This window comes from Rhodnius prolixus, unplaced genomic scaffold (genome assembly GCF_049639745.1).
Source record: "Rhodnius prolixus isolate KJV_2025 unplaced genomic scaffold, Rpr scaffold_1, whole genome shotgun sequence".
NCBI classification, from domain to species: Eukaryota; Metazoa; Arthropoda; class Insecta; order Hemiptera; family Reduviidae; genus Rhodnius; species Rhodnius prolixus.
The window spans coordinates 11,999,723-12,013,393 of NW_027411581.1; the positions used below are offsets into that span (position 1 = coordinate 11,999,723).

Consider the following 13,671-nt stretch of genomic DNA (forward strand, 5'->3'; position numbering starts at 1 on the left):
TTTTAGTATAACGCATTTAATTAGCATAATCAGTAGACAAATAAGTTATTATTAAAATCAACGTATTATTAAAGACAAAGCACAAATATAGTTGTCGCCAGGTTATAGGCGCCAGCAGCCTACTTTTGATAGAATTATCAAGAAATACTAGGAAAGGAAGAATGTTTGGAAATCGCTTTTTATTGTAACCATCAACATTAATTTTTTCCCTACTTTGTCTGTGGGTTGGCGGCCAGGAAGTGTAGAAGTTGTTTTATACCAATATAATCATATTTTGCTTTATATTTACATAATATATAATTAACCTTGGCAGTAACTATTCAGATACAGAGAAAGGGGAAAGAATGTTTAGCATCGTGGCAGTGACCTAATAAAATAATACGCGTAGATGCCAGCCATAAAACCCACTGCACTAAGACTATTAATGCAGCCTCTTTTACTAATCAGAATCAAGAGATTTTTCAACGCAAGTGATATTATTCACTTTTGTATATCCCCTAAACTTTAATGTACTATTTTAATCTAATAAATGTTATTCATAGAGACGTATATAACTTGCAATTACGCAGTTACTTCCGTGTCATTGCAGCTGCCATTATTACCTTTTCACTTCCTCCTTCACTCGCCCATGACTTTGTTCAAGAAAGGCCTAAGGTTAAAAATAAATAGACAAATTAGTTCAAAACTTATCACTGAACAAATCCTTTATGTGTACCCTCACAAGTTACACTAGTATACTTTCTCCCTAGTTCCGAGACCAGATTATCTCTCTATCTTAGTTTGTCCAAATAAATGCCATCTCTTAGGCCACATTCTTGGTCTACATACTCCTTCTCCATCCCAGCTTCTGTTACTCTCTGATCTTTTCTCCTGCGCTCCTGTCGAACTATGTAGTTCTACGCTTTATTAGCCATAGAGTCCGGGGTGTCCTTGTACGTGGCCTTACCAGTTCTGCTTTATTATTTTTATTATTATTATTATTATTATTATCATTTGTCATACCGTCCTCCAACATTCACCTCATAATCTTTTTTTCCGGCTAATCTTCGCCAGATTATCTATTTCTGCGCATCCAGCTTAGTTACGCTAAATATTATGTATTAATTTTCTATGGAAAGCACCCAATGTTCTGTTCAACCAATCTTTCAACTACGTGGACCTCCGACGTCCAGTATTGAACCTAGATAGCTAAATAACTTGACCTTTCCAACTCTTTCTGTCTCCAATCTCCAAATTTCCCTCAATCACGATTTTTATCGTCAATGCTATAAATGTTATGCAGTAATGCACGTTCAAACCCTGTAAAGAGTTTACTATTTCTATTTTCTCATCACATATTCGATCCTTCTTGTCTCGGTGAATTTATTTTAAAGTAGTTACGATGGAAAATGTTTAAACTTAGTTCTAAAGGGCAATTTCAGTACGTAGGTTCTATCATTTACTAAATATTATTAATCTAAATGTTACACTAACCTTTAGCTAAGAGCTTTTTGTAGCTTTTCAACAAGCAGAAAAGTAATTAATGTTAATCTCATTAATGAAAAAATAATCTTACTCTTACAGATTGAAGTAGGAAATACAACATTCTCTGCATTTCAATTGTAAATTGCTACAATGTAAACAATCCAGACTATTCTAGTCTCTATTCCTTAGGAATTCCATTACTTGTTCCTTGTTTGCTGATCTGTTTATAAGGGCAGTCTTCTTACGAGCAGATAGTCACCTAAGAAATGGAGATGTTCCCTCACTTATTAAGATGTCACTCTACCAAATGACAGAAAAGTCGCTCCACTCGCTTTCTGTGACGCTATCATTGAGCATATTAAGTTTAACTACATCTATAATTAGTTCAGTGTGATTCTTTAAAAAATTCTGGGTCTTTATAACATTAAAAACAAAGTCAGTACTAGTTCAAGATCTGTCTGTTACCAGGTTATTTTTCGCTTAATTACTTCATCTCATAATAACTTAAGAAATGGAGCCGAATCTTTCTAAACCTTTCCTCAATTAATTCAGATGAAGTTTTAAGGTAATTGTTAGTATTGGCAAACGATTAGTTTCCTGTAACATGTAATTAAGGAGTGTAAATATTTTTTTAAGGACAAATCACAAAAATATCTCTAGTTTCTTGAATTGAATGCACCCCTCACCGGAATTTAATCGCGCGAGTCGCTGCTTCAAACAGTCGTAATACCTTGTTAAAATTTCTACTTAAGGTTCTTAACAAACTATGGCCTAAAAGAATTTAGACAATATTTAAATGAGGTTATTTATTTTTAAAATGGATCAGTGATAAAGATGGAGTAATAGTTTACTTCTAAATATCACTCTTTCACTCTCTTCATAAAGCTCAAGCTGTTTTCTAACTTACATTGTGCCGAAGATTCTTATTACATACCTTCTGGCAGTTATAAGTGATCACGGTTCTTAGGTTAGTCATACAAAAATAGGGATTTTGACCTGCACGCACTCACAAATTAAGAAAGAGAAAGTATGGTAAAAGAAAATTTGAACTTTTTAAAAATAAGAATCAATTATTCAATATTACTAATAATTTATCTGAGCAATTAGGAAAAAAAGTAAACGAGAGCCAGACAAGATAAAAAAAAAAAATAATAAAGAAAGAGGTTTATAATGATAGGTTTGTATTAATTCTGAGAAGGTATTGTATAAAAATAATTAACGTTATTAACGGCAAATAAGAAGTGTAACTATTCTGAAGTTTAAATATTGTTCAAGAAAAAAATCACTTAGAGATAATTACTGCCGGGACTTTAACTTTGGAATGTTTTATATTGTAATAAAAAAAAAGGTGCATTTGGCTTGATAGATATCAGACTACTTCCTCACCAGCGTGTAATGGAGTATACTAGCACTAAACAACTTTGATCAGCTAGATATTATAGTTCTGGGCCACATAATTAGATATATGTTTTTTAAGCTTTGTCCTTCCTTTTCTCTTTTTGTTTAATTTTGCCCGGAAGAAGGCTATTTACTGCAATCGAGCCGAAAACTATGAATACGAAAAAAATCTTATTACATATTTATCTAGTTACATACGTATGTGCTTACATTAATATTTAATTACAAATAAGTCCCTCCCTATAAGGCTTCCGATAATAGGTTTTGGGAGAAAATTGGTCAATCGCATGGCCGAATTTACTGATGTTATGTTTCAATTTTCTCGCGTTTAAACGTAACGTCCACCAGTTTTATTACAGATTCCTTCTCTTACACGTTGAGCGTTCTCGGCGAAGTGCACTCACGGTAATCCTCTAAAGCAGGGGTGCCCATCCCGCGGGCCACAAGTAGCCCGCCTTGAATAATTTTATTGCCCGCAAGATTCGATCTAATTTTACAAAATGTATGTTATATATTGCCTACAAAGTGATTGACATTACAGTGGAATAAAGAACTAAAAACAATTTTTAAAACATCAGAAACAAACATGTGAGCGCGTGCGCATAGTTTTGTATTTTTTTTCAAAAATGAAATTTACCAAACATAAAGTTATACAGCAAACTTTACGAAAATATGTGCAATTGTAGTACTCATTTACCTCAACAATTATGCAGAATTGTAGCTTTCTACATGATTTTTTGAAGGAGATTTAAGGTAATAAAGTTTGGGAGTTTTACACTTCCTTCATGTTTCTAATTGCTGTATCTCTTGCCCTATTGGCGTAAACCTGCAGGCTTATGAAGAATTTCCAAATTGGCGGGCTGATTCATTTATTAATCCAAAAGAAAGGATGCTTGCGAATTTCAGTAGTAATTTTATGAAGTACCAAACGTAATAAACAAAATTGAAGTGCTGAAAAGTTAGAAGCAATCCTTTCCAAGAAGGACTGTAGTACCTAAACCTAAACTTAATAAAATTATGACTGAAATTGACAATAATTTTTGTTTTTTAAATGGTGTTAACAATTACATTTTCAAATGACTGAAGATGGATGATAAGAAGGCTGCTGGCCTAATCGCTTTGATTGCAAAAGAACTGTTGTCTGTAGTAATGTACAAATCACTACAAACTTTCTGAAATATAAATATAATTTTATTCCGTTCTTATTAATAATTGGCCCAAAATCTAATATTTGAACTCAACGCTTCTTCTGAGATAACATTGTCCAAAATATGATAACGCTGTCAAAATCTTCTTTCAATCACTTTTAACATCTTCTAAAAGTTGTATTTATCATCAACCTTCAACCTCTCCCTTCAATCACTCTCCTATCATCTTGTCCTTTCTGAATCTTCCACCAAAGACTTCCAATTGTAAGCCATCTTTAAAGAATTTAGAATAAATCGATAGGGGAAAAAGTAATTAGTAGATTGTGTTTGTATCTCTTTGATAACCAGATTTCCGGAAGTAATTCCTGATAATTAGTAAATTGAACTAATTTGGTAAGAATGGACTGGCCCATCCTGAAATATTATCCGGTGGCAGAGCTTCGGAAACAGGATTTATCCCATTAAATCTAATTACTGACAACTAAACAGTTTGTAGGAATTCAATGATAGGAGATTATTTAAAAGATTGACAGTAAGTAATAAGTCAACTAACAATGTTAACACTAGTTCACAGCAGGCGTTAACCCTAAATGTAAACACTTATCACATTCTCTTGAATTTTTTATTTGAAAATATATTGATTCAATCAATACATCAAACTTGCAGCAACGTTTTCAACATTATATTTCTTTTTTTTTTATTCAGAAAGAGCTGTACAAGAAGTTCCAAACTGAGATTCAGATAAGCAGGAAACATTGTTTTATAATAGTATTTCTCAGATGTCTGTGGCTAGCCTTAGAGTATTTTGCCAAACAAATAGGAACTTTAGAACGTAGTACCCAACAGAAATTTATGTCTCATCTAGAAAATAGCATAATTGCGTCAAGAAATACCTGCTTTAGGAAACCTTATATGGGAAAACCTATTTATTTGCGGGAAGCCTTGACTACCTAGGCAATTAGCTCCGTTAGCCATGTCAGCTAACTATCCGAGCATACACGACATTTAAAGCAATTTGCAATTTAGAAGTTGCATGAAATCAAAACGAAATAACTGTGGGACCCTAACACCCTTTGGGGAAAACCAACTTGACTATTAAACTAAGATCTAGTTGATTTTCGAAAATTCAGTTTCCACGGGGAAATAAAAGTGAAAAATTCGTTTTAATGTGCAGTTGTGTGGAAAGTATGAGGGTATTCTTCACAATAAAGTGTCATTTAGTGTAAATTACAGTTTCTACAATCTGAATGGAGTGAATAAATATTAAATACATTTTCAAGTTCCCAGTTGGAAGAAAAATATATAAATTAGTGCGTTGAAAATTGTATTACAATAAATATAAGCTGGTGAGTCCAAGATTTTTGTTTACGTAAATCTTCTCATTTATAAACATCTTGAAGTTCAATGAGGACTTGAGAAAGTATAGTTTTTTATCTGAGCATTATTCTGTATATTATTATATTATATTATTAGACGGAAATGAGGCTATTTTGGAATATCTTTGAAAACATGTGTTTTTTTGTCACAATTATTTTAAAAGAAAGAAAGAAAGGCAAAACATGTCTATTAAAAAAAACAGCTCAATAGTATTAGTTTTTAATATATCTGTTACTTATCACTCTGACGACAATTACTGTAATTGTTATAATCACCACAATTGAAGGTTAAGGCTTTCCTTGATAGTTGTGAGTATTTTCTTGCTGTTTAGTTTCCTTTATGAATTTTATAAGCAGAGAACGCATTCGGATTCTCCATCACTGACAAGTTCCTGAGTGTAACAATCAGAGCAACATCTCACGTCAACACTTAAAACTTCTGACGTAACAAATTTCCCAGACTTATTTAAAATAAATGGTTTCATAAAAAAATTTTAAGATAGGAATGTTAAGTTACCAAATAATCCTCTTGTATTGTCTTTCGCTTGCTCTGACATCCCTAATACTTCTCGCCGACTGAATCGCCAGTGGCCCCGCGACTTCCTTGTAGGCTGAAGACCTAAATCATTATTCTCTTATCTCTCCTCTCTTCTCCTCGTATTCTCCTCCTCACATTCTCCTCTCTCCTATAGAGAGTGCTACCGCTGGGTCGCTTCTTTCCTCCTGCTCTCCTCCCGCACCAGTTCATCACTCTCTCCATATTTACTGATTGTATACAACTGTATGCAGATTGTAAATTACAAAATAAATTAAAAAAAAAATTACCAATTATACTTGTAAATAACACTAAGTATTTCACAGTAACAATTTTGCTCAAACCACCAGAGTGGCTATGTCTGTAAAGGTTCTTCATGGAGTGTTTCTTAGTTTAAAACAACGATGCAACGATACTTGTGAATTCCAAGATATCTCGCCATAGTGACCCAATTCCAAAGACTTTTCATTCCTTCAATGACCTACAACAACAAAAAGAAAGTTGATTCTTATTACACTTTTAAATTTTGAAGCCCAATTGATTGAAAATAATTAATTAGTAAAAACAAACTAAAATCCGCTGGTAGATTTCTCCATTCGGTAAGGAAAAGCTGCGACATAAGCGAGAAATTTCTAAAAAGACAAAGCTATCTATCTTGAAAAATACTTTTTTGAAAATTCTGTCTTACTCATGTGCAACTTAGATTAGATTAGATTAAATTAGGGTGGCCTCAAGGCCTGCGTCACCGCGACCCCTATGGATCTATTGTGGCTCCCCGGCTTTAGAGCTCACCCTCCAGACCCGTCCGTTTAATCAGACTCTTAATTCTGGAGAGTGGCTCCTGGGTAAAGCTCTCAGGCCTTGGTTTTTCCTCCCCGAGAAGTAACATCCTTAGCCATACGAGCCCCTCACACTGACACAACATGTGCAGTGCTGTTTTCTCCTCTTCCTGACAGAACCTACAAAGGCTATCTTCTGCCAGGCCCATGCGATGCATGTGTTTTCTGGGCCTGCAGTGGCCCGTTAATAGGCCTACAATTATCCTTATAGCCCCACGGCCTTGACGGATTAATTCTGCGGTCAGCCTCGGCGAATAGCCTCTGATGAACTCCTTCGCCTGTCTCAGCCCAGTGGTGGCAAGCCACCACTCCTGAGCCCTACTCTGCACCCATACGTTGATGACTGCAGACTTAACACATTTCGAAACCCCAAAGCAGGGCTCCGGACCAACGAAGTGTCCCGCAGAGCCTTCCCGGGCCAATAAATCTGCCACTTCGTTCCCCTTGTGTCCTGAATGACCAGGTACCCACACTAAAAAGACCTTATTCTGGTCACTAATTTCCTTCAGGACACCCAGACAGTCCCAAACCAGCCTTGAATTGACCTGGTAGGAACTAATTGCCCGTGGAGCAGCCTGTCTATCCGAGAAAATTACGACTTTAGAGTTAATAATTCCTCGCCCTTTAATCTCGGTAGCCATGTGCAACTTAGACCTAAAACAAAAGAAATCAACTACAAAATTAGTACATAAGATTCCCGAGTACGATAGAAAAGAAAAATAGTAGTTGAAACAGAATTATAAACATCACTATCAGATCAAAACTTGATTTGAAGTCTGTAGAAAGACTATTCAAGAAAACCAGTGATGGTACAATCATGCAAATAGAATGGAGGGAAATCGACTGACAAGAATAACTTAGGAAGCCAAGATGCAAATACCTAGACCAAGAGAAAGACCCAGAAAGAAATGGAAGGCTGGCATTAAGAGAGGTCTTTACCTTCCATGAAATAGCCTGGAGTTAAAGAAAAGATCCGGATGATTTGGTGCACACTCTGTACAGGAAAATTAACGCAGTAATAGAGATAATTAAAAGAACATTACGAAACTAAATCTTAAATTTAGATTTTTACAAAATTTTGTAAAAAAATAAAAAAGATTACGCATGAAAAACAATAATTATAGAGAATTTGCGGCTGATTCAAAAGAATATGAATGAAGCTTGACAAGATCTGCGTGCTAGCGATTGTTGGTTACCATTTAGTGGATGTTAGATGTTTAGCGAAGAGAGTAAAACTTTATAATACAATCAGGATATTTTGCAAGAGAGTTGTTTGTTAGCTTTGTGTCGTGATCATTATTATATCTTTATTTATTGTCTTAAATTCTGTATCCTTATTTTTTTTTTTAAAAAAAAGAAAAAGAAAAAAAAGCGAATCATTATTATTAATGATTACAATATTTATGAATGAGGGTGGTTAGCACGGTGTTAAAACAACCAAAACACAATTTACTAGTTTACTATATGCGAGAGTGGGGACACTGAGGTTATATAGCTGAATGTCAGTTAGTTTGGCGAACTTCTATCACAGTACCTGCGTATTCGAATCATGTAGTATTTCTACCAATCTGTCCGCTACTGTGTGTTTTTCATTTCATTGTTTTATTACTTTTGGAAACGAAGTATTGATTTGGTTCAGCCAGTTTATATTTGCCAACCAACTGAAATCAGATTTCACTTTCAACTTAAGAGTACCGGCTTAACAACTTAATTCTACCAATAGTCTACTACACTTGATCACAACTCTTCTATCAACACTTCTGTTCTTTAAAAACGTAAGTAAATTTTATACTTTTATTCCTATTTTATTATTTTTTTTTAATTTTACTTATTTTCATGCCTTTAAAATAACTATTGCGATTCTCATTTACCGGCGAAAGCCTTTTCGAGATCGCAGTCAGGATATCTTTACTTTAATCCCTGTATAGTGAATTTAAAAAATTAATTTCATTGCTGGGATGACTATACCTAAACAAGACCATCACCTATGTCTAACTGAATGTTTAGCATAACTCCAAAAGGAAAGTATCAGAATAGAAGTTTAATTTTCAATTTGTATTGCTCCATTTTCGGTTTAGCTCCCACAATGGAAGAGACGAAGCCAGTTGAAATCAATTAATAAAAAGTGTCTTTTTTTGATTTTTTTTTTTTTTGGGCCATTTTCTTCATACCTCTAATATCTAGGTCTTTCACGTTTTCCGGTAAAGCCATTTTAGTGGGTAATAATGAATTTCAAAAATATTCCTCTAAGAGACATTATAGTGTATTTTCTAGTTGTGTACTTTGTAAAATTTTAATGTTGAAGTAAGTAATTTTTCGCGAGTGTGATTACAGAAACTTCTTTTCTTTTTGTAATTTCAAAAATAAATAATCCAATGGGTTTCAATGAACTAGTTAATTTTAAAAAAAAATCGATTTGGAAACTTCCGTCACATAGCAATTCTATTAGAGGACGTCTGCAGGAAATGTACTTCCAGCTTTTCTCGACAATGTCGTTTTAACATCAACTTATATAATTATAAAGGAGGATTTGCCCTACATTATAAAGAAAATTTGGGAATTTTATCTTCTATAGACAAAGAGAAAAAAATTGTCAAAGTTGGGTGTTTTTCAACGTTACAGCTTTTTCGTGCAGTTTTTGACGATCAACCCTTATACAACTGTCCTACCGGACAGTTTTTGTGAATATTTCAAATACACTATTTTGACCTCGTAAATTGCTCCATAGAAAGTCGTGGGGTGTATTTTAAAAATAATAAACAGACATTTCAAATTCTAGTACAAAGAATATTGATAATTGTCTATCAATTTGTTAGAAGGTTGAAATAAATAGAGGGTCTTATCACTGATAAGTGATATACAGATAACATGATTACTTTAAAATTGATCTATTTGTAATTTTTGTTCATGAATAGATTAATCAGTATGATAATTTAGACTATCCAATTCAGCCCAAATAACAGTTTAACGAACAAAATTAAAAATCAGATCTTTAAGACTAATTAATCTTAGATTTAAATAATTAAAGCTCCTTATTTACAAAAGACATCAATCGGGAAACTTGTCCTCATTGCAACCCTATAATGTTCATTCTCTGCTCATTACATTTTTTACTAAATATTTTTTACCTTCAGTGATGTACAGTGTGTAATATTTCACATATACTTCATTTACATGTCGCAATTATGTTAATATTTTCATGCTCTGAATGAAACAAAATTAAAACATCTAAATAGATCTACAGCTGTTCCAATACGGCGGCAAATTCCAAAAAAGAAAAATAAACAGTTTACGTTGTGGAATTTTGAGAGCTTTAAACTCCACTACGCCTCCTTACTGGTGTCAAGCGATTCCCTATAACTAGACCCTCTCCAGAACCAGATATCTGAGGAATTTCATGGCCCCAGGAATGGTACTTTCTTCTGGAAGTTTTCCACCTAGTAGTGTTCCAGGTGTCAGTTCCATCTTCCTTAGGTTCTCTTTCAGACCACAATGCTCCTAGAGGATACCTTTCAGTTTAGGATTTTATCTTTGTACAGGTCGAGGAATGCCTCAGATATGTTATGCTTATAATTATTCAGACATATCTTCGCCTATCTCAGTCCAGACAGGCTGATCTCAACAGATCCCTTGCACCCTCTTTAACTGCTCACGAAGATAAATATTACCTACGTCAAAAAAAGGGTTCACACAGCACGATATGGCAATTCCAGACAAACTTTGAACTGATTGTTATCAGTTCTTGTATCAAGTGTTCTTGAGTTCAACGCTTTGATGGCATACTGCTTATTGAGGAGGATGTCATTCTTCTGGAAGATACAAGGAAACATCCAAATGTGTTCCGAGTGCCTGGTTCTTAGCCCGAAAGAAAACACCATCCCTAGTTCTCGATCTATTCGTATATCAGAATCACGTGCTTCTTAGTACCAGATATGGTGCATGCCTTACTCATCTTCACGAACAAAATATCTTGACCAAATTATATTTCTTGATCATTTCTTCCTGGGAAGTCCCAGATAGGAGAGGTTGAACAGTGATGTTCACTCTCTGCTACCCACGTCCTTTCTCACTTCATACTTTCCAGGTCAGTTTGAGAATAGTTCTCTTTATCAATAGCACCTGATATTGCAGCCAGCATTGGGCGAGCTGAATGATCCAGTGGCGAAGACCTGATGGCCCATAATTAAGTCGCTAAAAATTCCTGCTATGAATGTTACTGGAAGTGAGAAATACTGGAAGGTCTTCTGCTTTCCGCGATCAACTCAACAGCAACTGTAAAGCTGATTAATTAAATTTATATCCGGTTGGAATTTGTTGAAACTTCTTTCTTCCTTCGAGTTTGCGAAAAATGGAAAGAAAATTTACCTCTTTCAGCTTTGAGAACAGTTGTTAACGAAATTCTTGACAAAAAATTAACAAGGAAAAATAGTATTTAGGCACATACAATATTGTACACCTTGGTTACATGTGGGAGCGCGTAATGCTTAACGTTCCTAACTAACTAAATCAATTGATCTAATTCTAACTCATCACTACGGTTTGTAGGGGCAATACCATTACCATAGTACCAACCATTCTGCAATGAGAATCTTTGTTTTAACAGTTTATCTATATTTTTTATAGTTTAAGACTGTTCTCTTGTTAATTTTATCAAAAATGTGATTTTTTTGAACACAACGTTTATAACTTTTTTCAATTTTGTTTTGAAAAAGGTTTATTTAAATATAATTTAATACAGGAAGTCTGGCAACCACATGCAATGGTACAAAATTAACATCCGCCGATTCTACCTATCTCTTCTAAACGTATAAGAATAGTTTCTGCTACCTCTTCGTGATTTCTCCTAGACTACAGAGAAGAGAGGAAGTTCCTTTGGTTACTCTTAGTATTGTTTTGACAGGAGCCATGATAAATCAATAGTTAAACGCCTATATTAAAATGTGCTACTATCTAGATGCACGTAAGATCTAGTTCTCTAAAATTATATTACTTTCTCTCATCCTGTGAGAAATGTTTCTTATATTCTGTATTGAGTCTTCCCCAGAAATACCCCAAGGCATATGGCCGTAATTTAATGATGAACGTCTCTCCTGGAAAATATCCTTATGCTGAATAATATAAATACTGCATCAGCTTACACGATGTGCTTTAAACTTAACATATTGCCTTATACATACTCCTATACACTCTTACATCAGAGGAGTAATAGACCTAATGCTTATCTCTCTCTTAAAGACAGTGGAGAGAAGTATACTAGTATATAGTTCAATTTAATAAATTGAGGAAAGCGTGATAAAGTCTTAAGGAAACTAAGTAAACTAACTAATATCTGAAATGTTGCCAAATTGCTTTCAGAGACAACGTGGCGAACTTAGAGTTGATTATTTCTTTAAATTTACAGTTTTATTTAAAAGTGGCATGTACGATTATGAATGTATGGTGTCATAGTTTAAAATGGATAAAAAAAGACAATTCCAACGCCATACATGAAAAGCTTTTTAACTTTATTGCCATTGAGATATTTATATCAATATACCTGTACATAGTTAAAAGAAGTAAAATACTTTAAAGAATGATAAACATTGATATGAACAAGTAACCTTCTACTTCTTGATAAATTTTGGACGCCTTTTGACAAAAATTTATTTATAATGCTATTGTTTCTTGTTTAAATTTAAGGCCGCACAATGTTCTCTCATTACAAACAACACTGTCCATCATCGGACAGTGTGAACTGTAAGAAGCTCCTAGTTAGAGATAAAGGCCAGCAGATGTATACGAACTCCATGTAGAAACCCATCATGGAAGCCTTATCTTAATTATTACAATTTTTCAATAAACTTGTTGGAGAGAATTCTTCAACCACTTTTAGAAAGCCGTGCCACGAACTGCTTGGCTACCAAGGGAACTCTATGGAAACAAATTCGAAAACGATAACAGAAAGGAAACATGCTAAGATAAAATAAACGATATAAACATTTTCTAAAAGCTGACTAATTAAGTTTAGAATGAAGAAAGAATATTGCCAATTTCAGTCATTTTTTATTTTGTTAAGATTTCGACCTAGGACTAGATCACCTACAGGACTGGAGACCGTATTTTACAGTTATTGAGTTATTACATTAACAGAAGTTATTGTTGCCTCTTGGCTCGATTTTCTTTTTAATTTTCACCCTGGCGACAGAAACAACACTAAAAAACAGAAGCGGCATTTTACAGGAGCACGTAATCTTATCACTCTCTAACAAAGTGCCATCCATGCTATTAAATAATCAACGCTCTTCTTTAAAGGTCATAAAACCTGTTTCATCGTCAAGTTCAAGGACTTTATTTCTTTTTTCCACCCACTAAAGACGCAATATAAAACGATGTGTACGCCATTTTGTGTACATTTTTATCTAAAATTTATGTAAATTTGTTAGAAAATCCTTCGGAGTTCAGCGATTACGGTAAATATAATCATTTATAATCCTGCCAGACTACATTTAAGGGTTTTGAAGGTTTTCATTTAACACAGTTTAGAAAACAAACTCCTAACCTGGAGGACCAGGTCATTTGCTATCAGAGTTTCTCTCTCCTAAGCCAGCCGGCTTCACCGTGCCTTCGAGCCTAGCCTGGTGATATAATGGAACCTCTAGACAGATAGCCTTAACCACGGCTGTGAGCTCTGCCCTCCCAGGATGCAGTTTAACGTCTTGCCCAGGACGAAATGAATTTAGATTGCATTATTTAAAACAGAATAAATCTTGAACATATTTGAAGTGCTTGAGTTCCTAAAGGGAAGATATTAAGAAAGCCTGGAACTGCCGTGAAATATTGACTTAATAATTTACAATAATTATAAGCAGTAGAGAATTAAATAATTTTAAATGAATTGTTATATCAAAATTATTGAAAATCTGTGACCGATG

The 13,671-nt window shown here is 34.2% G+C and overlaps 1 protein-coding gene across 1 annotated transcript in view; it reads left to right on the forward strand.

Annotated features, from left to right (window-relative positions):
- Positions 1-8,257: 8,257 nt before the first annotated feature.
- LOC141454655 (organic cation transporter protein-like) overlaps positions 8,258-13,671 on the forward strand; it is a 37,779-nt gene continuing 32,365 nt past the window's right edge. The window contains exon 1 of the mRNA XM_074129122.1: positions 8,258-8,535. The gene's annotated coding sequence lies outside the window, so the exon portion shown is untranslated. The remainder of the gene's footprint in view (positions 8,536-13,671) is intronic.